This window comes from Zophobas morio, unplaced genomic scaffold, assembly GCF_036711695.1.
Source record: "Zophobas morio isolate AGI-343-1 ecotype UQ-CSIRO unplaced genomic scaffold, CSIRO_AGI_Zmor_V1 ptg000026l, whole genome shotgun sequence".
In the NCBI taxonomy this organism is placed as follows: Eukaryota; Metazoa; Arthropoda; class Insecta; order Coleoptera; family Tenebrionidae; genus Zophobas; species Zophobas morio.
This window is the reverse complement of record NW_026972131.1, coordinates 7,542,933-7,570,816: the sequence shown is the minus strand read 5'-3', so window position 1 is coordinate 7,570,816 and position 27,884 is coordinate 7,542,933. Positions and strand designations below refer to the sequence as shown.

Below are 27,884 nucleotides of genomic sequence, written 5' to 3'. Positions count from 1 at the left end.
ATACCAATTTACATTCCATTAAATCGAAATGTTTTCTTTATTGCCACTAATTCGTCTGTTTCTTATACAAAATCCACTTTGAATCACACAAAAATGTATTTTTATATCGGTCCTGAGGAGAAGTAAATGTTAAAATAATAGAGTTCATTTATTGATCTTGTGCAGACTGGTTGACAGCATGCAAAATTTAGTACAAAGACCTCCAACTTTAGAGGGTTATCATCAAATTTTTACCACTAAAATCTACTAAAATTAGGCTGAAACAAAACATGAAGTGATAGTACTTAGTGGTCGTTCTTTTATATAAATTTCTATATTCACATTATATAGTATCCTGTTTATTATGTTCTCGTGGTACCAATAAAAGTGCATTTATAGTACCGATTCCTCTGGATTACGAGAAATTACTAAAAGTGTAGTTAGTACAAGTATTTGTGGTGATTTTTTGTGACATTACAGCGAATTGTTATATTTGAAATCATTATAATTTGTCTAGAAAAGTCTTAATTTTCATTAATATATTCGTCTTTATTTGCGAAGCCGTTAGAAGAGGATTGTGAACATATTGAACAATTTCGCGTTTCCAGTAAGTTTATTCGCTTAATTAAAATTTATGTAAACGGCAGAGAATATTTCGTAGTATCAAAACAGTTTTAATTTTATAAAAATTTCCGGAACATTACACTTAGATTTCAAACTTAAAGTGTAAGTTCGCAAAAACTTTGTTTGCTCTAAATTGTTGACTAATTATTTTCGTGGATTTATTTTTTAGGTTTGAAGAGGGTAATCAATGGGGAAACAACATTCTGTAGACGATGTATATCTTTTATTAAGGCCAAGACAGTATTATAGTGAACACAAACGATTATTGGTTGGAACGATATTTCGGTGAATATATACCCTAGAGCTTTAAATGATCGTCAAGAATACAATGTTTCTATACATGATTATGGGGTCAATGTAGGTGATGGACGTGTGCCGCCTATCATTTTATACGAATCTTACTAAATGTCCAAGGAGTCACGACAGATACCAGACGCATCCGTATAACTGTTTGCCTAAATTATTCATATCTCAAAAAATAAAACATTCATTACAATACAAAAAGAAACTTATTGTGGTTAAACGTCACAGAAGAGATTAGAGATAAGCATGAAGAATGGAAGCGAGCTAAGGAAGAAACTAGATCGAATGGAGAGAGAGAAAAGAGAAGAAACAATGTAGCGATGATGGGATTGGAAATAGGAACAGGAAAGCAGAAGCAGATAATTGAAAAGGTGACAAAATTTTTAGAAGAGAAAACCAAAATAGAGAGTAAAGTTAAAAGATAAAGTTTATGTAGTAGAATTCGAAAATAGAGAAGAAAAACTAAATGTAATGAAAAGCAAGAAGAACTTAAAAGGGTCGTCAATTTACATAAATGATGACCTGACGAAAACAGAAAGAAAAATTCAAATCAAAATAAAAGAAGAGGCAACAAAAGAGAGAAATAAACGAAAAATGGTTAGAATAGGATTAAAAAGTTAACTGTAGATGGCCGAAATTTTGAATGGGATGAAGATGAGGGCAGATTCAAGAAGGTAGAAAATTTTTAGTAAAGAGCCAAAACAATAGGAAGAAAAGGAGCAAAAATGGAGGGAAACAAGGCAAAGGAGAAAGAATAAAGGATGCAGATAGGGAAATCCGAAAAAGTGAAGCTGGTACAAAATTGGGAGAAAAAGAGGTGAAGGTAGTGTTTTGGAATGTACAAGGATTGTGAAAAAAGGAAAAGGGGTTCTGGGACTACGTGGAAAAATTTGATGGGGCTAGTAGAGACATGGGTTCAAAGAGAAAACTGTGAGAAATTTGAAGAGGCACTACCACAAGAATATGTGTGGGAGTGTCAAGGGGCGGCAAAGGAAAAGAAAAAGGGGACAGCAAGCGGGGGAATGGTAATGGAAATTCGAAAAGAAATGCAAGAATTGGAAAAGGGAAGTAATAATAAAAACGGACTAATGAAGAAAGTAATACCCTGAATAGCAACCGATGGGAAATAATAATCGTTTGTAGCAAGAAAATGGAGGAAACCAAGATAAACATATAAAAGGAGACAAAAGAAAAAGAAGATGAAAAAATACTTATAGGAGGGGATTTTAACGCAAGACTGGGCGATAAGGGGACATGAATAATAGATAAAGAAAAGGGAGAGAAAAGAGGATCAAAAGACATAGCAAATAACAAAGAAGGAAAAATATTGTGGAAGATAATAGAAGTGGGATGGAAAATTTTGAATGGAAACAAGGAAGGAGATGAAGAAAGAGAATGGGCGTAAATAGGAGCTAGGGGAGAATCAATTATAGACTAGATTGTCAACAAAAAGGCGTTGGAAGAAATAGAGAGTTTCAAAGTGGGGGAAAGGGTAGAATCAGAACACATGCCACTAGAAATAAAAATCAAAGGAAAAGCGCAAGAGTACGAAAAATAACAGAGGAGAATTGAAAGAAAAGAAATAGAAAACAGAATATGGGATGAAGAGAGAATACAAAGATAAGAAGTAGACTACAAAAAAATGAAATTCGAAGTAAAAGAAGATATGGAAACTATGATAGCAGAACTGATCAACTTAATTGTAGAAGCTACGGAAAAAAGAAAGATATGCACATGGCAAGGGAGGAATAATGGATGAAATGGACAATGCCGTGAGTTGAAGAGAAAAGCAAGGGAAAAATTAAGAAAATGGAAGAATAACAGGGGAAGGAAAGAAGAGTACTTAAAAGCAAGAGAGAATTATAGGAGAAAATGTGAAAAACGAAAAAGAGAAAAAGGAGAAGAAGAAGAGAAGACAATAAAGTCCCTGAAACAGAAGAAGAAGTATGAAGATATATAAATCAAGAGCGGAGAAGAAAGGCTGAAGTCAGTACGAAAATCAAAATACATGAATGGAAATAGTTATTTTTGTTACAAGTACCTAAAACATAGTTTTTTGCGACGAATTTTGCTGTTTCCGGACGAGCCGAAGGCGAGTCCGGAATAGCAAATGAGTCCCAAAACACGTTTTAGGTACGTGTTAATATTTTTTTGTTCAAGCTCCCAAAACACCTTAAAAACCATTTATAAAAACGACTAATTTTGACAAACGAAGCAAATATTTATTGAAAAGTGGGCTAGTGGGCTGCCACCATAGTAACTACAGTGTTTTGTAAACACGAAAAAACCTGACATTTTTTTGCACAAAATGCAGAATCCCCACATATTACGGAAAAAGCAAAAGAAATCGTACTGGATTTACTTCCAGCGAAGTCTCGGCAAATGTACGAAAAGGAATATCAAATATTCCTACGATGGAAAGAAGAAAAAAAATTGTAGTAGTAGATAAAGATGTAATGTTAAATTATTATCTTCATGAAAAGGTAAGTGCCGCCTTTATGTTCAATATTTATAAGCCTTACACATGATTATCGTGATAATTTCCGTATTTTGTTACAGCCACAAGAAGTAAAACCATCTACTCTCTGGTCAAAATATTCAATGATTAAAGCTGTTTTGTCTGTCAAAGAAAATATTGAAATAAACAAGTTTTACAGAGTCATTGCGTTTTTAAAGAAAAATTCAGTAGGATACGAGCCCACGAAGTCAAGTTTTGACATGTCAAGAAATTGACACATTTTTGACAAATGCAGACGATATGAAATATTTATTAATAAAAGTAAGTTTAAAAAATATTCTATGTATCAGATAGATTTATTTTTCATTTTGTAGGTTGCCCTTCTTTTTGGTGTGTGTGGTGCATGTAGGCGTGAGGAGCTACATTCACTAAAAATTCAAGATATTGTCCAAAAAGACGAAGAATGTCTAATTATAACAATTCCTGATACTAAGAGCAACATTAAGAGAGTCTTTCCAGTGATAGCTAAAGGCAAAGCTGTTAATGGCCTGGAATAATACCAGAAGTTTTTACGATTACGGCCCGAGGCAGTTCAACACGATTATTTTTTCATTTGTTATCGTAATGGAAAATGCACTGTCCAACGTGTAGGAATTCATTCTTTTGCGAAAATGCCCTCGGTTGTTGCTGAATTTCTTAACCTGCCCAATCCCAAGGAATATACAGGGCATTGCTTCCGACGAAGTTCTGCATCTCTGGCGGCTGACAGTGATGTTGATTTAATCTCCCTGAAACGGCTAGGAGGATGGAAGTAATTTTTTTGCAATATAATTATTGTTTTCTTCTAAATAATAACAAACTTTAGGTCGCCTTCGGTCGCAGAATCATATATAGAAGAATCTGTTGAAAGGAAGAAGAAGATATGCAGACAGTTATTGGGAGAAAAGCAAAACGAACCATTGACTAACACACTATTAGTTACTACTGAAGCTACTTCCACGACATCAAGAGACATCAGCCTGATACCTTCAAGCTCCTCAAGTATTTCGTTTGGACACAACAGTTTTCAGGGAGCTCAAAACTGTTCATTCCATTTTCATTTTGAGAAATAAATATTGTATTGTTATATCTACTCCTTTAGAATAAATGTGGTTATTTAATTATTGTTTTTATAGTTTTTACTATTCAGTCCTAAAAAGTTGCCATGGCAACTTTTTCGTACTAGTACGAAAAAGACTCATTTTACGGACACTTTTGAATCCCTAAAATAACCATTTTTGGGAGCGTGTACAAAAAAGACATTTTATGGAATTATTGGGAGCTTGTGAGGAAAAATACTGCAAAAATTGAACATATTGGTGTTGCCAACATCGTTATTCTAAAAATAGAAGAGTTTTTTTTTCGCAATTCGTAGAAAATGTCGTTTAGTTTCTCTGTTTCACTCTCACACGTAGAGTCTCGACAAGCGTTATCACTTATGTCTTAAATTACGGGTATTTATAAATGCTTGTCAGTTTAGTTGCACCTGTGCTATTAGGCTATTACACATAGCGGACGTGTTTAAATTGTGTCGTTATTGTATTGATTAAATCAAGATTCAAGAACGACTCACTCCATTTTCCAGAAAATTTGGGAACACAGTATCCTTATTATTAGTATTACACTGTATCTATCCACTAGAGTGACATAGTGACCCAGCAACCGCCCCTGTAGAAGGCATCAACCCCGTGGCGTCAAGGTGTCATTTCCGCCCCAATGGGTTAAGCATGTCATCGGCGGCACCATGAGGTATTGGCGAAAGCCAACCGCCCCCGACTATGACCCCCGGATTTCGTCACAATGTTTCAGGTTTGTTCTTAAATTAGTAAAAATATTTTCAACAATTTGTATCAGTTTAATCATACCTTTTGTTGTTTTCGAGATCATAACTAGTAAAGGGATACAAAGAGTATTCTTCGAACACTACCAAGATCGAGGAGATTGATCTAAAACGTCTTGGGGAAATAGAAGAAAAATCTTGTAGATATGTATAAAGAAGTTTGAAAGTCATGTATAATTAAGAAAAGGCTTTAAACATAAATCATTCGATATTTAGAAGTTAATAAAATAATTCTGGCACGACATTAACTGGAAACTACTGTCAAAGTTTGTGCTGTTTATTAATTTTCTGAACTTTGTTCTACACACCTGTGTAAGCTAATATAAAATAAAGAAAAACTGAACTGAATCAATTAATATACTATAGGACTAAGCTAGGGCTTTACAGTTTGAAATAAACTTTAAACTTAATTTATTGCTTTTAAAATGGCCAAAAATTGGTATGTCAAACTGGAACATTCGACTACAAAAATATATTAATTTTATCAAGATTTAGACATACGGAGTACACATTTTGATAGTAATCCCATTCTAACAATAAAAAAACTTTCGGTTAGTTAAGAAATGTTTTATCTGCAGTTATTCCTGAGTGCTCACAATAACAAATGAACGGAAAATAGATCTAACAATGGTGACTTATTTGGATAAAACCGCCACCATTAATTCGATTCGGAAACGTAATTATCTGATAGCCTTAATTAAATTGAGGAGTCGAAAACTTTGGCATACACACAAAATGAAAAAGCGTCGTTAATTTTCCGTATAATAAAAGGTTTCACTAAAACCAGGCCATACTAAACTGTCATTATACTGTTGTCGTTTTCTCTTGTCAGTTACGAAATTCCTCATTATTAGTCATGAGGTGTCGTCGAGCTCTAGCACTCCACAACAAAAAGCGCGTTTATTAAAAAACTCTAAGCCGCAAAAACTTTTAATAAAAGATCTCTGTGCTTTATTGCTTTCTCATCTAATATCGCTTTCTTATTTTATTTCCTGCCAAGTCCGTTTGTTTATCTGAAAACATCAATCATCAGAAATGTCAGACCAAGTGCAGAATTTAATCAAGTTGACTTTCTACTTATTGCAAGGCTTCGCGTCGAGCTTTATTTTCCCAATCCCGTCCCTTCTACCCCAGTATACGCACTATATTTTTCATTATTTACAAGTTATGTTTCAAAGTAGACGCGAAACTACCTTTAAAGTTTGAACTCGTTCAGGAACCGCAGTCGAACTGAGTCTCTTTAGACAGCACTGGGAATTGTAGAATAATTTAACCACTTTGTGCTTTCTTAAATTATGTCTTATCTAGAAGCTAGCAGTTTTCTCTGTAAGCGAGACTATATTCTGGTCCAATTACACAGTTCACAAGTCGAAATTAGTTATGTGGAAAGTGTACCTAACCACAATAACTTTAACGTTTACAAATTCTTACTTCGACTTCGCTCATATTTTATTCAATTTACAGACGAAGCGGATTTTGACTATAAATAGTTGTTCAGCGCGAAATAATTTATTTAACGAATTTAAGAAAATATGAGCTAAAAGTAAAACAAAGTTTCACGGATATAAATTATGGAACAACATCAAGAAAAGACAATCGTGAAAAATATACACCAACATATATATATAATCACTGATGGAACCTATTTTGTAAAATTGATTGGTTAATGCTAACACACTTCGAAGCTGAGCTATCTATAAAAAAATGACAGCGGAAAGAATTAAACCCGATGAAATATAACTCCAAGAACTTTAATAAATGAAAACCTCATGCAATTATTCAAATGCTGAAAACAACGTAAAGCTGTTTTGAAGCTTTGATCCCGCACATTGCATAACATTCGGGGAAATATTATTATTGCTCGGTGTTACGCAGAGAATTACCGTGCCACCTGGTTCGTAAAAGACCAATTAAAATGGTATGGTTCATATCATTTTTCAAGCATAGTTTCATTACACACTCCAGTACGACTTTATTTCTAAATTGTGTTTGACTAATTTATTAATTGGTTGACGACTTCAATGCATACGAAATCGCCGCTAACAGTAGGAGTAAAAAATTAACAAACCAGGAAAAGTTTAGTTAGTTCCGTTTAATTTCCTCAAATTTTCCGGTTAAAAACTTTGTAATTGTTAATGCTTGACTAACCGCAATTTTTAACTTCCAAATAAATGGCAGTATGGATTGTTTGTTAATTATTAAAATTGACGTCAATTTGGATTTTCTTTTTTAAGTTCAGAAGTTAACTGCTAATTTCATACGTGGTATTGTTTTAACGGTCACTTGGGCTACAAGGACTAGAACAAGGCGATTTACGTTGATTTTGGTGATTTTAGCATACTTTTTGCTGAAACAGTTGGATACCTTTTTGTCATTCTTACGTTTTAGATATTATTGTTTAAATATTTGTTGAAATAGTCGCTCCCACTAAAGTGAATATGAAAAACATACTGGTAGTTTTAATATACAACAAGTTTAAAAATAGCTCAAGTACCTACTCACCGGTTGTGATTACAACTGAATAAGAAATGAATGAAAATTGATAGGTACATTTATAGGTGTAAAACTGTAGTACAGTAAAAATATTCTCATGCTATATTTACCAACTCTTCAAATGACGAAACTACTGTATTTTTAATTGGAATTTGGGACATTAATTTTCGGTTGAGCGACGAAATTCCGGTACGACGGACTCTCGCCGATAACATGTGGTGGCGGCGTACCTGGGTGCCAGGCCTTGGGCCGACTAGTGTCGCTGATTTTAAAGAAACACGTCTGGCCGACCTAGGCTTATGCGGCGACCTTCACGCCGCCGGGGGAGGGAGCGCCGGGGTTGCTCTCAAGCCGGAGACACGGATCTCAGGTGGTGAGCGCCCTCGAAAACAAGATAATAAAATAAAACGGCAAGGAATATTTTAAATAACAATCGGGTTTATTCCCTGCCACCAGCTACACGGCTAAAATAATAAAACTTACAGCTAATCTTAAATTAAATTGCAAAATAAACTTTACAAAGGAAAGAAGAACACGTGCGGCACGGTCGTTCCCTCCGGGACGGCGACTTCCTTCAGGACGGGCTCCCCATGGATATGGGGGCGGCGACCTTGAGACCTGGAAATCGCACGACGGTACGGCGTCCCGGGAGGGGAGCGCGGTGGCGGTACACGACGCGTGTACGACGGTTTCGACTTGACGGTGGTACGGTTTTTCGCTCGGGGGCGGCGATTCAAAAACCCGGTACACAAACGAGCAGACGACCCAGAAAGGTATTTATGGTAATCGGAGGGTCGGACTGTACACTGTCTACAATTCTCGGAAACTTTTTAACACAGCCACAACACTTCTTCCCCTTTGAGGCTTCAAGGCAGAATCTTTTTTTTTATCACCGCACCCACGTGAAGAGTTCCTGGAAGAACTAAGCTGATCGTTGATGCCTCCGCCGGTTTCATTGATATTATGATCTTAAGGAGGAATAAGTGTTAACTTGCTGTCAAGTAATATACCGAAGTTGTTCGTTAAGTAGCTAATTGTTAGCAAGTTATATTATAAAGCGTCTCCGGTGGTAACAATTTCCGTTAAACTTAATAATATGAGATTTACATGGATGCGTCTCATCATATTTTTAAACACTGATACTCACTTTGGAGGAAATTAATATCGAGTAAAAATATCATTAATGATATCCTATATACATATATTCAAGAAGTTTAGGAATGCCTGAGAGAATGTGACTGACAAACAATAACTGAGACGGTTTGGATTCTGTTTGTTAGATTAATATAAGACAAAACGATACTTACATTTTGCCTTCTTCTCTTAATTTACACAGCATTCTTTGAACGACAGGATAGTCAAAAACATGTTTTTAATTTCTTGTAAAGAAATAACTATTTTGTACTTAAGCTCCGCGAATAAAAAAAAATCATTACAATTGAGACAGGGCGGGTGGGCGGGCTTACATTTTGCCTTTTTGTTTTAATAATTGTAGACTTCTTTTCACAACATGAAACTTACAACATATTTAAAATGGTAAATTTGTGTAAGGAAATATTGATTTTGCAATCAGCTTTCGGCCCATAATTGCCAAATCCATATTTTCTTCCAAAAATTTACCATTTTAATCATGCTCTAAGTTTCTTGTTGTGAAAAGATGGCTATGTATGTTAAGAGAAAGGACAAAATGTAACCCCGCCCACCCGCCCTATCTCAATTCTGATGATTTTTTTTATTCGTCGTAAGCCGAGGGACGGAGCTTAATCGCAAAATGCTTATTTTTCTACGAGAAATTAAAAACATGTTTTTGAGTATCGTGTTGTTTAAAGAATACCTACTATGTATATTAAGGAAAAATAAAACCAATGATTAAGCCCCATCCTTATCTGCCCTGATCTAAATAGTAATGAAGTTTTCATTCGTTAGCAGATCTAGGGTCGGAGCCTTATTGCAAAATCCATAGTTTCTTCCAAAAAATTACCATTTTAAACGTGTTTTTAGTTTCTAAGAACAAAAAAAATCATCACGATTGAGATGGGGTGGGTGGGTGGGGTTTATATTTTGCCTTTTTTTCTTAATATACGTAGTATTCTTTGAACGACACGATACTCAAAAATATGTTTTTAAATTCTTGTAAAGAAATAAGTATTTTGCAGTTAAGCTCCGCCCCCTTGGTTCACGGCGAATAAAAATAATCATCACAATCGAGATAGGGCGGGTAGGCAGGCTTACATTTTGCCTTTATATTTTAATAATTGTAGACTTCTTTTCACAACATGGAACTTACAATACATTTAAAATGGGAAATTTGTGTAAGGAAATATCGACTTTACAATTAAGCTCCACCCCATTACCGTTTTAATCATGTTCTAAATTTCTTGTTGTGAAAAGATGGCTATGTATGTTAAGAAAAAAGGTAAAATATAAGTACTTGATAAGATAAATACTGTTTTTGGCAAATGACATAACTTCCAAGGAAATAGAGGGTGGGGCTAGCATTTTATAAGTTTGACACTTGACATTTTTCAACCATGTTCAGAAATTAGCTAGACATTTTCTTGTAGATTTCGACATTCAGAAGTCATTTTAGGCTTCGTTTCTTCGAAAATTTCTATCGTTTTCCAAAATCCCCAATTGAAACTCGGCAATTTTTACAGTTCCATCAGCAAATAGTATAACAAAAAATTTTACAGTTTTTTTTACTTTTTTCGTATTCTAGATTCTGTTAATTTCCACTCCCACTCCAAAGAAGAATATAATTAGCCCCGTCCACCCAGCCGGCCTTCATTTCACTGATCAATTTTATTCGGTCTGAATGAAATCAATGATTTTATACCGAGCAGAAATAAAATTAGTCTTTAGAATGAGAATACTGGGGGTGGGCGGGGCTAGTACTTAAGTTAAACTGATTTTGGCAAATAACATATCTTCCAAGAAAATAGAGGGCGGGTGGGTGGGGCTTGCATTTTATAAGATGTGACTTGTAACGTAAGACTGGCTTTGGTAAATGACATACACTCGAAAAAATTAAAGGATGGGTGGTCCGTCATATCTCATCTCTGTAGAAACTTGGCCAAGTATTTTTTTGCTTCTACGTGTGGTATTTTCTATTACCAATTTGAATCTTTGGGAATTTAGTTAAAAATAAAAACTCGGCATTTCAACTTTTTGCCACTTCATGGAAGATGTTATGGTCGAAGATAGCGGAAATCGATTTTAGACGATGCTTGGTAATCTAGATTTAACAAATTTTTTTTCTGCGAATGTCAAAATTTACAAACTTTGTTAAATTAGGTCTTTGCTAAAAATGTCTGCAGAACCTTGGTCGAAGCACCTTTTTAGTTCAGTTTTTGTTTGAAATTTGACTCAAAATAGAAAGTGCATATTTCAGCGTTTTTTCGAATTTGACGGGTAGAACAATGGAATAAAAAAAGAAGCGAAAGAGAGGAAAGTATCCTCTAAGAAAATAAAGGGCGGATGGGCGGCACTATAACCTGAAACGATAACATTGACTTTGGCAAATGATATACCTTCTAAGAAAAGAGAGGGCGGGTGGGCGGGACTAGTACCTGCTAAGAAAAGACTGTTTTTGAAAAATGACATACGCTCTAAGAGATTAGAGGGCGAGTACACGGAGCTAGTACCCGCCCCCTATTTGCTTAGAGGGTACGTCAATTGCTAAAATCAATCTTCGTTTAGTAAATACTAGCCCCACCCACCCACCCTTTATTTTCTATAAAAATATGTCATTTGCCAAAATTAGTCTTATATTAGCAGGTACTAGCCCAGCCCGCCCGCCCTCTAATTTCTTATAGGGTATATCATTTGCCAAAATCAGTCTCATTGGCGTTTTGATTCTTTCGGAATTTAGCTAAAAATAGAAAATCAAGTAGCCAATTAAAACATGCGGAATCATAGAAATACAAATAAAAATAACAACTGAAAGAGAAGAAAATATCCTCTAAGAAAATAAAGGGCGGGTGGGCCGCACAAATACTTGTCAAGATAAGATTGACTTTGGCAAATAATATACCTTCTAAAAAAGAGAGGGCGGGTGGGCGGGGTTAGTACCTCCTAAGATAGGACTGATTTTGTAAAATGACATCCATTCTAAGAAATTAGACGGCGAGTGGGCCAGTTCCCTATTTTCTTAGAGGGTATGTCATTTCCTACAATCAGTCTTATTTTACCAGATACTAGCCCCGCCCTCCCACCCTCTATTTTCTTTGAGAGTACGTCATTTGCCAAAATCAGTCTTATCTTAGCAGGTACTAGCCCCGCCCACCCGCCCCCTATTTTCTTAGAGGATATGTTATTTGCCAAAGTCAATCTTAGCGGGTACCAGCTCCGCCCACCCACCCTGTATTTTCTCTGAAAGTATGGCATTTGCCAAAATCAGTCTTATCTCATCAGGTACTAGCCCGGCCCACCCACCCTCTCCTTTCTTAGAAGGTATTCATTTGACAAAATCAATATCATTGGCGTTTTGAATCTTTCGGAATTTAGCTTAAAATAGAAAATCTACATTTGAGTCGCCATCTGAAACATGCGGTATCATAGGAATACCAATAAAAAGAGACAAATAACATGGTGGAACAATGACATAAAGAAAGAAGTGAAAGAGAAGAAGATATCCTCTAAGAAAATAAAGGGCGGGTGACCGGCACTAATACTTGTCAAGATAATATTGATTTTTGGCAAATGATATACCTTCTAAGGAAAGAGAGGGCGGGTGGGCGGGGCTAGTACCTGCTAAGATAAGACTGATTTTGCATGACATACTCTGTAAGAGATTCGAGGGAGCTGGTGCCCGCCCCCTATTTTCTTAGAGAGGATGTCATTTGCTAAAATCAATCTTATTCTAGCAGATACTAGCCCCGCCCACCCACCCTCTATTTTCTTTGAGGGTATGTCATCTGCCAAGAACAGTCTTATCCTAGCAGGTACTAGCCCCGCCCACCCACCCTCTCTTTTCTTAGAGACTATGTCATTTGCCAAAATCAGTTTTATCTTAGCTAGTACTTGCTAAGATAATACTGATTGTGGCAAATTACATACCCTCTAAAAAAATAGAGGGCGGGGGGGCGGTGCTAATACTTCTTCCATAGTGATGGTCTGATTGACTTCAAATTTTCATCATTTACTTCTATTGCAGTAATAAACACGTATATCAAAATTTATTAAAATATGCTTACTATTACTGTTCTGATTTTCATGTCACTTAGTATATATACGCATTTATTAAAGTTGCTTTATTATATTTTACATTAAGTGCTGTGGATTTATAATAATTAATACAATCATTGTTATATAGATTTAATTAGTATAGTATCATCTTACTTGTATTATCTAAATTTCTTAATTATATGCCTTTGGGCGTGTGTAAATACATTTGTAGAATGACACCAATAAACTCTATCTATCTATATATCTATATTGTTGAAAATGATAGATTCCAATAAAAATATACTGCGTGAGAAATTTTAAAATAAATACAAAACATTAAACTACGACGTTCTATTTCATGTTACTACCATTTTGGAAAAGTTTCCTAGCTAATTTCGAATCAAATTTAATGGACCAAATTTAACAGTTTTTTTTTTGGGCAATCCATAACATTTTCAGACGACGTCATAGACTTTAATTAAAGAGTTTAGCTACATCTAAATTTAAAATTACGTAGCTCATAGAAATGATCTACGTAATTTTAAATTACATGTAAAGGCCCAAAATCAACGATTCCCTACTTATCTTAGAAAATCTTGACTGTCGACAGACAGACGGAAACTGGAAATCGTCGTTTTTTACCTAAATTTTGTGGACATGCTGCAATGTTCCGATTTAAAATTCGGATCCCATATAAAGTTGTAAAATAACATCACGCCAATGAAACCATGTCTTTTGGATACTTTTCATCTTTTATCATCAATATCATCATCCTCAATTTTTAACAATGAATTATAAAACTCAAGAAAATTAATTTCTCTTCTCTCATTTTTTTCTTGCATGTTGACAGCAGAAACTTTAAAACTTTGTTAATGACATCAATAATGCAACTTTAAAACCCTGTGATATTCATTTTCAGTACATTTCGTGAAGTATCATGTCATAGTGTAAGTGCAGATTATTAGAGAACACGAGGCAAATGTTTGCATGACTTTCAGTACTTAATCCAGGACACTTTCCAAAGCATTAAAACTGTGCTAAAAGATCTATAAGTCAGTCACCGGATAACTAAATTAGGTGGATATTGAATATTCTTGTCTTTACTTCGCTGTACATGATACTATGTTTATACACACGGAACTCCATTAAAAGCCAAACAACCAGACCACTTTTGTTTACGAAAACAAAACAGAGAAGACAACAAGGCGAGCTGACAGATGAAACGTGAAATCGTAGTCGTTGCCAGTCAATTTTATTCCTTTCAATAAAAGACTTCACATTTTCCATCACCTACGTTCCTTTTTGTTATTACCAGGTTGATGGAGTAATTATTTAGGACGTTGAAGTAATTTCTTGCTCGTTATTTATGGAGTCATTTAGGCAGAATATATATCAAAGACGCGACAAAGAGAGACGTAATCGTAATCAAATATTTGCTACAAAAAAACCATATCTTTTGTGGATGTTCGGATCAACGGTGCGGAAAGCTGCAACCGCAGCTGTCATAATAACTTCGGTGTTGCACCCATTAAACCGAAAATATTCCGCTTGGTCATAATTTACATATTTACGACGCAGTAAATTTTGACAGTTTTCAAGTCAGAATGGAAAGCAGCGCAACTGTAACAAGATCAATCTCGTGCACAAAGAAAAATCCAAACAAAAACAAATTTGGAAACAGTGGAGCGAACTTCTGAATAATTTGTTTCTTATAATGCCGAAGTCTCCGATGAGTTGAACTTCAATTTTAGCTTAATAAAAAAGTGATCCCTCAGCCGTTTGGCAGAGTAAAAAGTTTTAATAATGCTCAATCAAGACATTTTTTCTCTGAGAAATTTCATAATAAATTTACACAGCGTGAGAGGCGGAAAAGCCCCGGATCGTAAAAGGAGCAGAAGCAGCAACAATGCGATATTAGGCAGTAAACAAAATATATGCGACTGAAAAAATACACCCAAGGCGCCGATAAAAGTAAATTAAGGGCTTCGACGAATGTTTAAAATCGAAAACGCAATTACTTGTGTACGGCTTGGACTTAGAGCTGGTGTTTGCTTGTTATCTATTTATCTTATGGTCGCTACGGGAGCTTTTCCTTTTAAATTCTGCTTTTTGCGGCGCGATTTTTAGATACGGCCTGTCACGGTCGCCCCAGCAGACTTCCACGCCAGAAAATTCCACAAAAATATGCAAGAAAATGTAGATAAAAATAAGTTTTACAAGGGATAAATTGTGCTCTTGCTCCTTGCTAGTGCACGCAACCATCTAAAGTTTTCACTCTTGTTGAATTTAAAATTACAAGACGTACTTTGTGGGGTTTCCTAACAAAGACGAAGGCATGTCTACGAATCTATCTAACGTAACAAAAATGTTTTTCCTTGAACAAATATTGTTTTTGTTGATTGTGTAAAGTTGTTGCCGAATTTGATTTTTTCCGCTAAGATTACTTAAGTCATCAAATGCACCAAATTGCCAAGAGGTTGAATCGTTACCACCTAAAAACATCATCAAAGATTTAGAACAAATTCTATTGTATGTAGTTCAATATTAATTCTGATATCGCACCGTTTGTTTCAGCTAAAGTACATCAATGGCTTTCGTGTTGCTATAAAAATGGTAGGGATTTGCGTATTAAGACTTAGCGTCCATATATAATGTCATTGCCCTAATAGAAACTTGCCTCAATAATAACATGAGCCATGCTGAATTATTTGACCTAGGAAAATATTAAGTTTTCACAGGTCCAAATATTGTTAGTGCTATTATATTACAGCTTCTGTGTTATTCTTTGACAACCTATGTGACATGTTACTTTTACTAGAATTATTAATGATTAAATAACTTAAGTAGCCTATTCATTGACGTATGTATATTCCTCCCATATCAGTATGAGTCTCGACTAATTATTTTGGGTGATTTGAACATTTCTGGCTTTGTATTCCAATCGAGTGTTGATGAAATATCATTTTCTGCGCCTGTAAAGGGCATCACCTAAAAGACTGTAACAATGTACCGTGAGACTTTTTATATATTGGGTGTATATAAATGATTGGTCTTCGGACTCTGGTCAAATTTTCTCTCTTTATTGAAACAGTGCATGTGTTATACTTATTTTGGAAAGAGCGTGTTAGTGAGATATATCATCGGTCCAATAACCTTGTGGAATGTCCTAATCTAGAAATTTCGGTATCAAACTGTCCTCGATGTCTGTTTTGTTGTTTCTTTGTGCATTTTATATTGAAATCGCTAAATAAAAACGTCAAAACGACAACATTTGTACAGGAACTTATTCAAGTAATTCGTGTTAACACGTTGGAATTGCAAGCTAAAATCAACAAATTTCCGACAATGGCTTTCACTGTAAAGCAGAATACCTTTATTGTGATGGCGTACTATCGCAATTGAGTCTTTGAAGATGGAGCATGGCACTATTCAATTCATGCTTGCATGAATCGATCTCTAGCCGTGTTTCCTCAGTTTGACGGCAACAATTCTACTTTAAAGAAGCATATCGGAGACGTGGTAAATCCTTTTGCTCACACAGGAACAGTACACAAGGTGAAATCATCGTCGTCCTGATGATCATCAGGACGCCCTAGTGTGACTGCAGACATTGTTCAAAACGTGACAGAAGCGGTGGAAGGAAATCCAAGAACTTCTATGCGAAGATTATCTCTTCAGATGAAAGAGTGTGGATTGCGGTATCTCGCAGACGTTTGATTGGTCCAATTTTTTTCTATGACACCCTTAATGCTTTACGATATAGGGAAAAGATCTTAGAGGTATTTATACAGCAACTGCATGATGATGAACTAGGTGGTGGCTATTTTCAACAAAATGGAGCTACAGCCCATACTGCATATGAGCAACACCACCTAGAAACAAGGCCTGTGCGCAGAAACAAGATGGCGGAAATAGAAGGTTTGTTTACGTTTGGAAAATTCGACGTCGAAGCCGCATAAAATGTTACTGCAAGAAATAGAAAAGTATTTATTTAGATTATACGCTTCAAATGACATAAAATTACCGGATAATTGGAGTTGCAGCAAATAGTTCGGCAAAATCTGATGTTGTTAATGTCTTTTACCTCTCTTCAAAGAGGTTAGTTGTGTCTTTATATTTACATTATTTTTGTTTTTGCAGTAATTGTTTAGCAAAATGTTGGTCGTGCAACTGATTATAATCTTTTTTATAGCAAATGTATCGTGTTTTTGACAGTTGTGCCCCAAAAAAAAGTCAGTATCTGACATGTTTTCAAATGTCACATTTCGAACAAATTGTTTTTGATTTATTTCAGACAAAAAAAGTTCTTCGTTCGCTAAAAGTTTTTCCACGGTTTTGTAGGTGTATGCACAAATCGTCACAACATCTTCTGTGGGATAACATAAACCACCTCTATCGCTGACATCAATTAAGCTGTAGTCTAGGTTTTCAAAAGGTAGTCTATTATTATTGGTAATTAAAAATTCCTCACAGTAACCACAAGTAAATTTCTTTTTAGCGACGTAAGAAGCATAGCCCGCAATAAATGTTAGAATGGGCCAAGTAGAATCGGGAATTTCATCTAAGTCGCTGTTGTTCACAAGAGCTTCAAAGAAAAAAGCAGAACAATCATAGCCTTTAATATCGTTATCGTCAGCACTGGTACTAGAGTTCAGTACATCTTGTGCAGAGATTTGCAGGTGAACGTTCTCTGATTTAATTAACAAAGGTGCAAGACTTTGCATCCTAATTTTCTTCTCATTTTCCAGCACTAGCCGAAGACTAATTTGATAGTGGCTTCCTGAATATTGTCTGTATTTTCCAAACCGCTCCTCCAACTTATCAGTTTGAATTTTTCCACAAAGGAAGATATTAAAATCTAGATGATGTAGACAATATTCTGAAAGTTTGATCAGTCCAGACACAGATTGAGATATGGCATGATGGGTTTCTTTTGTTAATTTGCCATCTTCAAACGTTTTCCAGTGATCCAGCCACAATGTAAATTTATTTAAGAACTCATAAATTTGGGTTAAGTTTTTTGTCAATGGTTCTTGGAAGATGTTTCTAGATCTTTTGCCCTTTAATAAAGTTTTTGTGTTGACAATATCCCACCATTGACAAAAAATTTGTAGATAAATGGCAGTGTCTTCAAAACTTATCAAATTTTTTCTAGGCCCAAACTGTCTGAGAGCTGTTACGATCGATTGGTTGAACACCTGAAGAACAAGTTTTACATTTTGTCTCTCAATCGTAGTGGGAAAAAGTGCCTTCAAGGACAGTGTATAACCATACTTGAGCAGACTATCTTTTTCTACCAGATGTAAAGTTCTTACTGCCTCAAACCGTGCTTCCCTTTTTATGGAAAAGTCATCAAAATCGGGATATACCATTATTTGGCCATTTTTTTGGTTCAGCCAATTGTTCCGGATGTTTTTCAAAATGTGCACTGTGTCAATAATGAAAAAAAGTGGTCGGTCATTATCTGCAGGGTGTTTATAGCTCTCACAAATTTGTGGTGGATTTGAAAAGAAACTCATTGCCTTCCTGTTTATGGCGTTGTTATCAGTGACCACAGTTACTACTTTAAAGCCCATGTTTTCTAATTCTAATATAATTTTTTGGAGAAAACCATGCAAAACTTCGGCCGTCAATCTACACGCTGGTAAAATATGTGCAACATCTTTATAACTTGATCGTATTGCACTTAACATGAAAACGTGAGCAGTAGTAGCACAATCTGCGCTGTTGTAAGACTTCCCCACAACAGTACCACCTTTGTAGTCCATATATGGTTTGATATGGATTTCATCCAATAATATTGCAACAATTTTGTCATTTTCATTTAGGAATTGCTATTTCATTTTTATATAATGAAGAAAGTGGGCATTGTGCTGTTCTAATTGTGGATCTCCAGAAAATTTTGAACAAACTCTTCTTATTGTTGTTGAAGATGGAAGCATTAAATTTCCTGAATTTTGTATAAACTTATAACAATGTGGCGAAATTGAGTGTATTAAACTAGAAAATAAAACAGTTTCCCATGAATATCTGTGTCGGTTTTTTGAAGTTTTCAATAAATTCACTTGATCAGTTATGAATTTTATTGTATTGTGTGTCTCTGGTGGCAACTCAGACAACAAACTATTTAATGTTTTATTAACTAAGTTCAGTTTTTCATCAACACCCTTATCTATTGGGTCAGTCAATGATTTTGCAATTTCCTTTAGTCCATTTTCTAACTGAACTGCATTAGTCAAAGGCGAGAAAAAATTTAAAATGCTGCTTTCAACACTACCATGTAATAATATTAATTTCAATTCGTTTGAAATTTTCAAGCCACACTTTAACTCGGAAGAATTAGCATCTTCCAAAATGAAAAACAGAAAAATTGCTTCGGGCTTAAATGAGGCGGTCCAATCTGATAGGGGATGTTTTGTCAAAAAATTAGTCACATCAGCAATATTGGAAAAGGTTCTCTCCTTCCAATATATTTCTTCAAAGGCAATGCTGGTTGCGATTGCTGACTGTAGCATTTCGCATTCCAGCCTCTGTCGTTTTCTCTCTGGAGAAATTCTTTTTGGAGGAATTTTTTGAAAGGATGATCTTGAAGGGAGGGAAATAGGTGTTACATCTAGAAATAAGGAAATATTGAGGAATAGATGAACGTTTGAGATTAGGTTGGTTCTAAGAGCAGAAAATGGATTTTGGAAAATTTTGGTTATGGAAAGTTTTATCGAAAACTCACCTTTTCTTAAACGAGGGCGATCTAAGGGTACTGCCATTAACTGGCCGGTTTCCTCACTATGAACTTCTTCACTTCTTTTTACATCCCCTTCTTGAAAATGAAGTTCACATACCTAATAATAATAAATATTCCATTTGATCATTTGTAAGTTTATATTAACGCTTCTCTTGTACCGTACCCTATAATTTTTAATATTTTTATTCAGCAAATCCTTACGGCCTAATCGGTGTAGCCATTCGTTTTTCCGACTTTCCTCTTTTGGAAAGGAAAACAACGTTTTCTGGTCTTTACACTGATTGACACAACACTTAAAAGGCATTGTTCACTTAAAATTACAACGAGTAACAAATCAAATACACAAAAACACAAAACGAAAAACAATTATTCACAAAAGAAAACAAATACAATAAAAATATACCACAATTTCAAATTCAAAAATCTTGCTTTTGCGCAGCTGCAGCTTGACGGCGATGGTTTGACGCTGTCTAGAAACCTACTATTGACGCCATCTTGACAGATCAATTCTTTAGTGGCAAGGCCTTGTTTCTAGGTGGCGTTGATATGAGCCATTAAATTATTATCTACGTCAGTTTTTTGATGATAGAATAATAAGCAAGGGAACAGCTATTCTATGACCAGCACGTTCCCCAGACCTTACTTCGCTCGACTTCTCTATATTTGAATATCTGAAGGACTCTGTTTTTAAGCGTACAATGGAAAATTTGGATGAACTGGTGGAGGAAATAACAAACTTCTGCAATAATATTGATTAAGAAATGCTGCAGATTATTTTTGAAAATAAGAAAAGGAGAATCAGAATGTATTTGCAACAAAATGGAGGGCATTTTCAGATGTAGTGTAAATCGTTGGACATGAGAAGTTATTGAAGTCAAAGAGACTGATGTTAATTAGATGGGTGAAAGTTACAGTGGTGTAAATCTTTTTAAAAACACCAGGCCGACACAGAAACTATTTGTTAGTGACAATGACGTCTTTACTTTTGCCAAAAAATTAAAATCTAAGACTTGGTATATCTTTTGAAAGGGTCCGAAGAAAAAAATTTCAACTTTTGACAAAGTTGCCCGAAAATTCACAAAAAATTCTGGGATGTAAATCTGGACGAGTTAAATCGAAAAGTATAGCGTGTTGATGGTCCCTGGTCAAAATTTGCGAAATATTTACTTGTAAATTCAGATTTTTAAAATATCCCAAAAATTGGCATTTTTCATTTTGACTTTTCAAAGAAATGAACCCGAAACACAATCTAAGATATAATACTCGACGTATTTATTCGAAAAATGTAGCGTTTTTTAAGGTCGCAGACCAAGATTCCTGAAATATTCAATTTCAAATAAAATTTTTTAAAGAATTCCAAAAAAAAAACTGCTATTTTTCATTTTGGCGAGTCGGAAAAATGAAGCCGAAAAACACTCGTGGAGGTTGAAATCAACAAAAAGAATGTCTTTTACTAAATTTCGAAGGTGGCCAGGAAAAGGTCAGAAACTTGATTTCATTGAAAAGCTTGACCTTTTGGCAAAATTCACAAAAAATGCTAAAACATAAATCTCGACGAGCTTTAAGTGAAAAATATAGTTGCGGATTGAGATTTTTCAAATATTCGGTTCCAACCGCGAATTTTAAAACATTCCAGAAATTGACATTGGTAGAAATTTCGAATAAAGGAAGTCGAAAAGAATTTCTGGAAATCTTAATCTATTCAAATTTGTTTCAGTAATCTTCGAAGGTATTAGAACTAAACAGGATTATATTTTTAATGCTGTAAAATGGAGAATTTCCGTAATAAATTATTATTATTATTTTTGAAAAATTTTGGAAAAGTTACCCAAAAATACTAAAATTTAGAGCTCGACGTGGGTACTAGCTCGAAAAGTATAGCATCTTTAACTTCCCAAATACGATTTTCGAAGTATTCAGTCCTAAATTCAAATTCAAATTTTTAAATATCTTACAAAATTACTCCAACTTTTTTTCATTTTGGCGATTCCGAAGAATTCTTAGAATTTTCTAGGAAATTAAACCGAAAAACACTTGTGGCGGTAGAAATCAACAAAAGATTGTCGTGCTAAAGTTCAAAAGTGCTTAAGAGCATGGCAAACTTGACCAAAAATTCACAAAAAATTCGAGGATATGGATGCGCACGTGATAAGGATTTTCTAACTATTCGGTTCTAGACTCGAATTTTTAAGATGTTCCAAAAATTGATACTTTTTTATTTTGGATATTCTCAAAAAATAGTAGAAGTTTTCGAAGAAATAAAGTGGAGATACATTTTGCATGTTAGAATCTACCGAAAATTTTCAAAAAAGTCGAATTTCACACCCAATATTTCGAAAAGATTGCTCCATGACCCCAAACATGCTATAATTTTGGAATGATTACGTCAAGATCTGTAACCCTGAAGTTTTTGACAATTTTTAGGCGACTTTTTCAAAAATGAAGGTTTTTTTCGATTTTTTGATGTTTTCAATATTTCTATTTTACAAACTTTTAAATTTTAAATTTTTCAGTTTGGTGTTTCGATTTCTCGATCATTCAATGTTTGTTTTTTTGTTAATTTTATGATGGCATACCTGATTGTCAAAATTATAATTATATGATATTCAATCAACACGTTTTTCGGGCGTGCTCATGTCAAAACTGACAACTGTGAATTGACATACTAGCATGGATGCCAATAATTCAGAATTGCCAAGACAAAAATTTGCTTCAGTCATTAATAGTCACCCGGATCTTATGGTGTTGTCTTAATATGTATACGAGCAACAAATTAAACAATTTTGTGTACGGGGTCATTAAATTTGAAAATTATCAGTTTTCTTAAGTTAGTAGGTACTAGCTCCGCCCATCGCCCTCTCTTTTCTTAGACGGTATACCATTTGCCAAAATCAGTCTTGTCTTATGAGGTACTAGCCCCGCCCACCCGCCCTCTCTTTTTTTGGAGAATATATCATTTGCCAAAATCAGTCTTATCTTAACTTGTTGTGAGCCACTCTTAGAAAAAACTCTTATTAAATATATTTTATTGATGGAAAATATCTGGCGTTTCTCTATACAGAAAAGTGTTTTGTATACTGATTTTTCGAGCCATATTATCATATGATGTCCATCAATCAACAGGGTTTTTCTCAGTTTATCTTGTTCAGATTTCTCAATGTGTTGTTGTTCAGGAATACCAAAAATGAGTAAGTAAGTTTTTCTTTCTTTTCTGTCGTTCCTTTACTTCATGCACAATTTCATCAAATTGATTTGTGGATTGCTGCTGGTATCAGAAGAGTTTTTCAGCACTGATAACTGGGTTTCAAAATCTTGTTTTAATTTCACCAAAGAGGCGGTAAATTCACTTTGTAAGGCCGCATTCATTGCTTTAATAGTACTAAATTGATGCATATTATGATGCTACTTTTATCGACCTTGATTTAGTCCGGGTCATATTTGCATCATTTTATGACAATTTGAACAAGATCTCATTTTAACGAGCGTAAAACTGAATAACTAATAGAAAAAAAAAATAAAAAAGACGGGGACACAGCACCCAAGGGCCAATTAGGGCGACTAACAGTTGACACAAGAGGGTGGACCCCAATGAAAAAAATGCCATCAGTAGGTAATGAAAAACAACAAGATGATACAGTTTACCTGCATGAATCAGAAATTCAATAATTGCACTTAATGCTGTTCAGGAAGAAGTCTGATAACACAAACCACTATAAAAGGCACTATGGTGTTATATTGTACCAAATTTTGTGTTAAAGGCGCAACTATATCTGCAATTTTAATATTTGTAGCGAGAACTTAACTGTTTGTTAAACACTGGTAAAAAATCTGCAATTTGTGATTACGTTTTTTTAGAAGTTGAAAACAAAGTTAAATAAACGGTTGGAAACGGTGTTCATTCTCTCGTATACATAAATTAACACATTTTTTGGAATTCATCAACATATGTAACTGTTGAATCAAAGTAGTTAGGATATTCGATATCATGTGTTGGTACAGTTTCCTGAAAGAATATGAGCCCAAAGAACCGTCTCACTGCGCACCATACACCCATCTCTCAGTATTTTTGCTTTTGTCTTTTTCTTATTCAAAGTTTTTCTTTCCTAGTTGTTTATTTGGGTTTCCTACCTGTTGGACATTCAAATAATAATAATATTAATAATGTTTCATTTCGCATACGAAGTTCTCCAAAACCTGAAGACGAAAAATAATATGGAATTGAGTCAGTTGCTGACAAAGTCAAAGAAAATTAAGTAACTGCGCCAAGCCAAAGGCATATACACAAAGCACAAACAAGACCGCATCTCTGAGCATCCGTTTCAACAAAAACGTATTTAGCAATTTTTGTGAAATGCCGTGATGGTCTTCCACTGCCGACCCCAACGGGCTTCCGCGGCAGAAAATTCCAGAAAAGTAAGCAAGCGAGCACAGATAAAAATAAGTTTTGCGTTGGATAAACACCGTTCTTTGTCCTTGCTAGCGAACGCAACTTTAAGAGGTGATCTGTATTCATCATCGTCATTATGCCGCCATCAGAGCCTTGAAAAGCGGTCATAAAAGGAATTTACGATTGCTACGTACGTTTCCACCTGCCCCACATGTGTCTGATTTTATCGAACTTTCGTGATCCTAATAAGTATGGGGAATAATGCGGTGAGGGGCGAAAAGCTCCCGGAACGAATGCTAAAAATCACATTATTTAGAGTGCTTCTAACTTACACATTATGGGTGGATGATGACGCCACGGTACCTATCACTTTCCCTCATTTTTGCCGAGATAAGGAAATTGATGGGGGCACGTTCCAACCGGAAACGGTACGAAGTTTTCTAGTAAAAATGCGATTGAACGCAAAGTGGAAAAGAGTTGAATTTATTTTACTTTTTTAGCGAATCGTATGAGCTTGTGCTTCCTTATCTGTTTTAAATTACCTTGTTGCTCTGCACTTGCACTGTTTCGAAACTTCTGTCGAAGCGAATTTAGATTCTTAAACGTACGAATGGTGGATGCGCCGGGATTAAAGTTTATAAATTTCGAAGCCGGAACTCGGGTCTGCAGCTAAGAAAAATTGAATTCGTTACTTTAAGAATAACTACTCAAAAGAAGGATAAAGTGATCCATTTCGTAAAACAGTTCTAATACTTGAAACAGTGTAAATTTAAATTCTTGTAAATAATAAATTAGATTTTTTACGCCAAGGCCTATCAAGAACATTCCACTACCCTTGTGTCTCCGTCACATCAACATCCAGAACATGGGGACATTATAGTCGGTTTAACGACTGAACTGAACTTTGTTAAGGTACGTGTCCACTTGCGAGAAATCGCCTCAAAATAAGCCCTGGAGAGCTCCGAGTCGAATCGAGTACAGACGAAGCACTGATCGGCTGATCTCGCCGCGAGCGATATTCTCTCCAGTGGACAAGCCAAACTGCGTTTACTTGCGAGAGATACTGTCCGTGTGAAGAAGCTTCGAATTGGGGAAGTATTCCCCGAGAGTAAGCAGTTCATCATAAATTATTTCTCGAGTAAAGCCGACTTATTTTACACGTTTATGATTCTATGCAAATAGTCGTGAAAAGGACTACGCAATTCGGCCAAATCTGATCGTTTACCTGACTTCAACATTTATACAGCGTTTTGAGATAGGTAACACATTTTTATGAAATTATTAAATACTAAAAAAAATGTAAAACGAAAATAAATGACTAAATTATGTTCATTTGTCGTAAATCTGAAGCAAGTAATGTGAAAAGTAGACTAGATTAACTTTTTTAATTTATAATTAAACATCATAGTTTGTATAAGTGATTCTGATTATACTTCATTATTATTATTATTATTATTTTGTTGTAGTACGAGATTAAACTATGCACAACGAAGTAAATTCATTTTTTATTATTCTAATAACGTTTTTAAATGAATTTTTAATAATAAATTACATATTAGGTACCTACTACAAATGTATTGTTAGCATGAGTATTCAAAAATTAATATTTATATTTATTTTTGGTGTTTATCCACAAGTGCTTTTATAAATTGATACCTGCCTCACCTGAAAATATAATTATTAGGGACAATAATTTTATAGATGTTTTTACACACTACAACATTGCATGTAATTGTCCTTTGATGAATAATAACCTGCCGGGATGATAATCTTCAGGTGCCGGTCGTATTAAGCGCTCTTACCAATCTAACCCGGGAGACAATTTACCTATACCCTTTTTGCTACCTGTTTTCCCAGCATTTACATTTCAGTTGAATTTCTTGAAAGAGGATTAACAAAAAGCTCATAAAATCATAAATTATTTGTCGGTCGAGTACAAATCGCTCGTTTCTCTCGCTAGTGTACCCGAGCAGTGGACAGGGTAGCAAATTTGCTAGAACTTGGGCTCTAGTTGGAAACCAAAGCTGTGCCTCTCTGGAGGTACTTTCACAATACGAACACGTTTCGAATTCCTACAGTGCTGTCCGCGAGTGGTGAGCTTTGCCATGGCCAAATTTGGATGGTCAAAAGACCAAACTGCAGAACTAATTGCACGATATGGAAAAAAAGGACTATAGAAATCGCGTAGCATACACTAAAATTATTTTCAACTATACAGAGTGTTCTGTTTTTGAGGCGTAATATTCAACGTACTTTTTTAAATAGAATGCCTAATTCTAATTTTCTAAAAAATTTTTGTAATGAAGCGGTTCACAAAAAAATCGCAATTGTATTAATTTTAAGATCTGTGTTATAATATTTTATGGGGAGGTAAACAAAAATACGTGCTTTGCTATGGTATCAATTAAATTAAATTCTAATATGCTGAGTGTTTATAAAAAAAAAACTAAAATATTAACAATTTTCAAACATCGTTATTTCCGTCAGCCCATTCTCTACTTTTACGTTTTCTCGACCTTTCATGACCCCTAGAGTACGAAGAAATAAGTCTCTAGTTTCCGTCTGTCTGTCTGTTCGTCTGTCTGCCGTCCCGATTTTTATTAGACAGATAATCTCCAAAAGTACTGGGTCGATTCCAGATTTTTGGAAAAGAAAACATAAAACAACATTTTACAATTTAATTTTGATTCTTACAGCTGTTTTAAAGTTATGATAAGCATAATAAACTTTTAATCAAAATATATTTGCTTATCCCCTCCAAAAAATTGATAACGTCAGTTCAAAATTTTGCCGAATAATTTCCACCCGAAAAGTGCAAAATATATATGATCAGTATAATACTTGTAATTTATTATTGTGTTCATATTTTTTAGATTTGCTTATACAGGGCGACTCAAAAAAAAATGAATGCGTGATTTTAGTTTACTGAATAACACAAGAATTGCAAAACTGAATAGGTACTTTGAAATCTTCCAGACGTTTTAAGGTTATTGTAAGCGTGGTAAATTGTTAATCAAAATATATATGTTTATTCCCAACAAAAACTTGATGACGTCATCTCAAAATTTTTCAGAATAAATTCTATCCAAAGTGTGCAAAATATTTTAACTGTGATTTATCACTGCATTCATATTCATCTACTGTTATTTTTAGTATTATACTGCACCAATCCAAGTTGATATACGTGACCTTGCAAAAATGTTGATGACGTCATCACAAAATTGTGTAAAGAAAAAACTCAACTCGAAAATGTTAGATATGTTTCATAGTTCTTTCGGTGCGAGGGAAGTTCTGTCGAAACAACTTTCGACCAATTTTTTACATTTTTAAGAGATATGTGGAAAGAAGATTTTACATAATATTAAATAAGAGTAATAATTGCAATGTTGATTTAATCAAAATCAACTCTACATTAAAATTATATGACATTATAATAGAGGGTGGGATCATATGAATGTGACAACCTGTGACACAGAAAAGAAAGGTCCAAAAACCCCAAAATGTGCATGACATAACCTATGGAGAACACCTTATTTTGTTCAATGATTTACATAATACTTTTACATATGTACCTGATACAAAAAAATCGTAATGTTACTATTACTCTTTCATGAATAGAAATAGCATCGTGCATTTGCGTATTTCTTAGCACAATTTTAGGTCCAGATAATAATTTATGTCCTCTTACTACCTGTTTTCACAGCTGCAATATTTTACCGTATTTCTTGAAAAATAAATTAACAAAAGGCTCGTAAAATCATAAATTCTTTGTCGGTTCGAGTAAAGAGGGTCCATTTTCCTCGCAAGTGCAACTGTGTAGTGGACAGGGTTTTGAGAGCTTTGTCTGATCGAC

General features: G+C 34.8%; 1 protein-coding gene and 1 long non-coding RNA gene across 5 annotated transcripts in view; one reads left to right on the top strand and one right to left on the bottom strand.

The window, feature by feature from the left end:
* LOC135136196 (contactin-1) overlaps positions 1-27,884 on the bottom strand; it is a 548,953-nt gene that overhangs the window by 247,761 nt on the left and 273,308 nt on the right. The window lies entirely within an intron of this gene.
* Positions 16,773-18,757, top strand: LOC135136228 (uncharacterized). Of its 4 annotated transcripts, XR_010281684.1 has the most exons (6): positions 16,773-17,000; positions 17,095-17,134; positions 17,197-17,337; positions 17,401-17,882; positions 18,058-18,458; positions 18,509-18,757. It is a non-coding gene; the product is annotated as an uncharacterized LOC135136228 (long non-coding RNA). The 4 variants fall into 4 exon arrangements; XR_010281683.1 differs by lacking the exon at positions 17,095-17,134 and having other exon boundaries at positions 17,244-17,337; positions 17,386-17,882; XR_010281682.1 differs by having other exon boundaries at positions 17,095-17,337.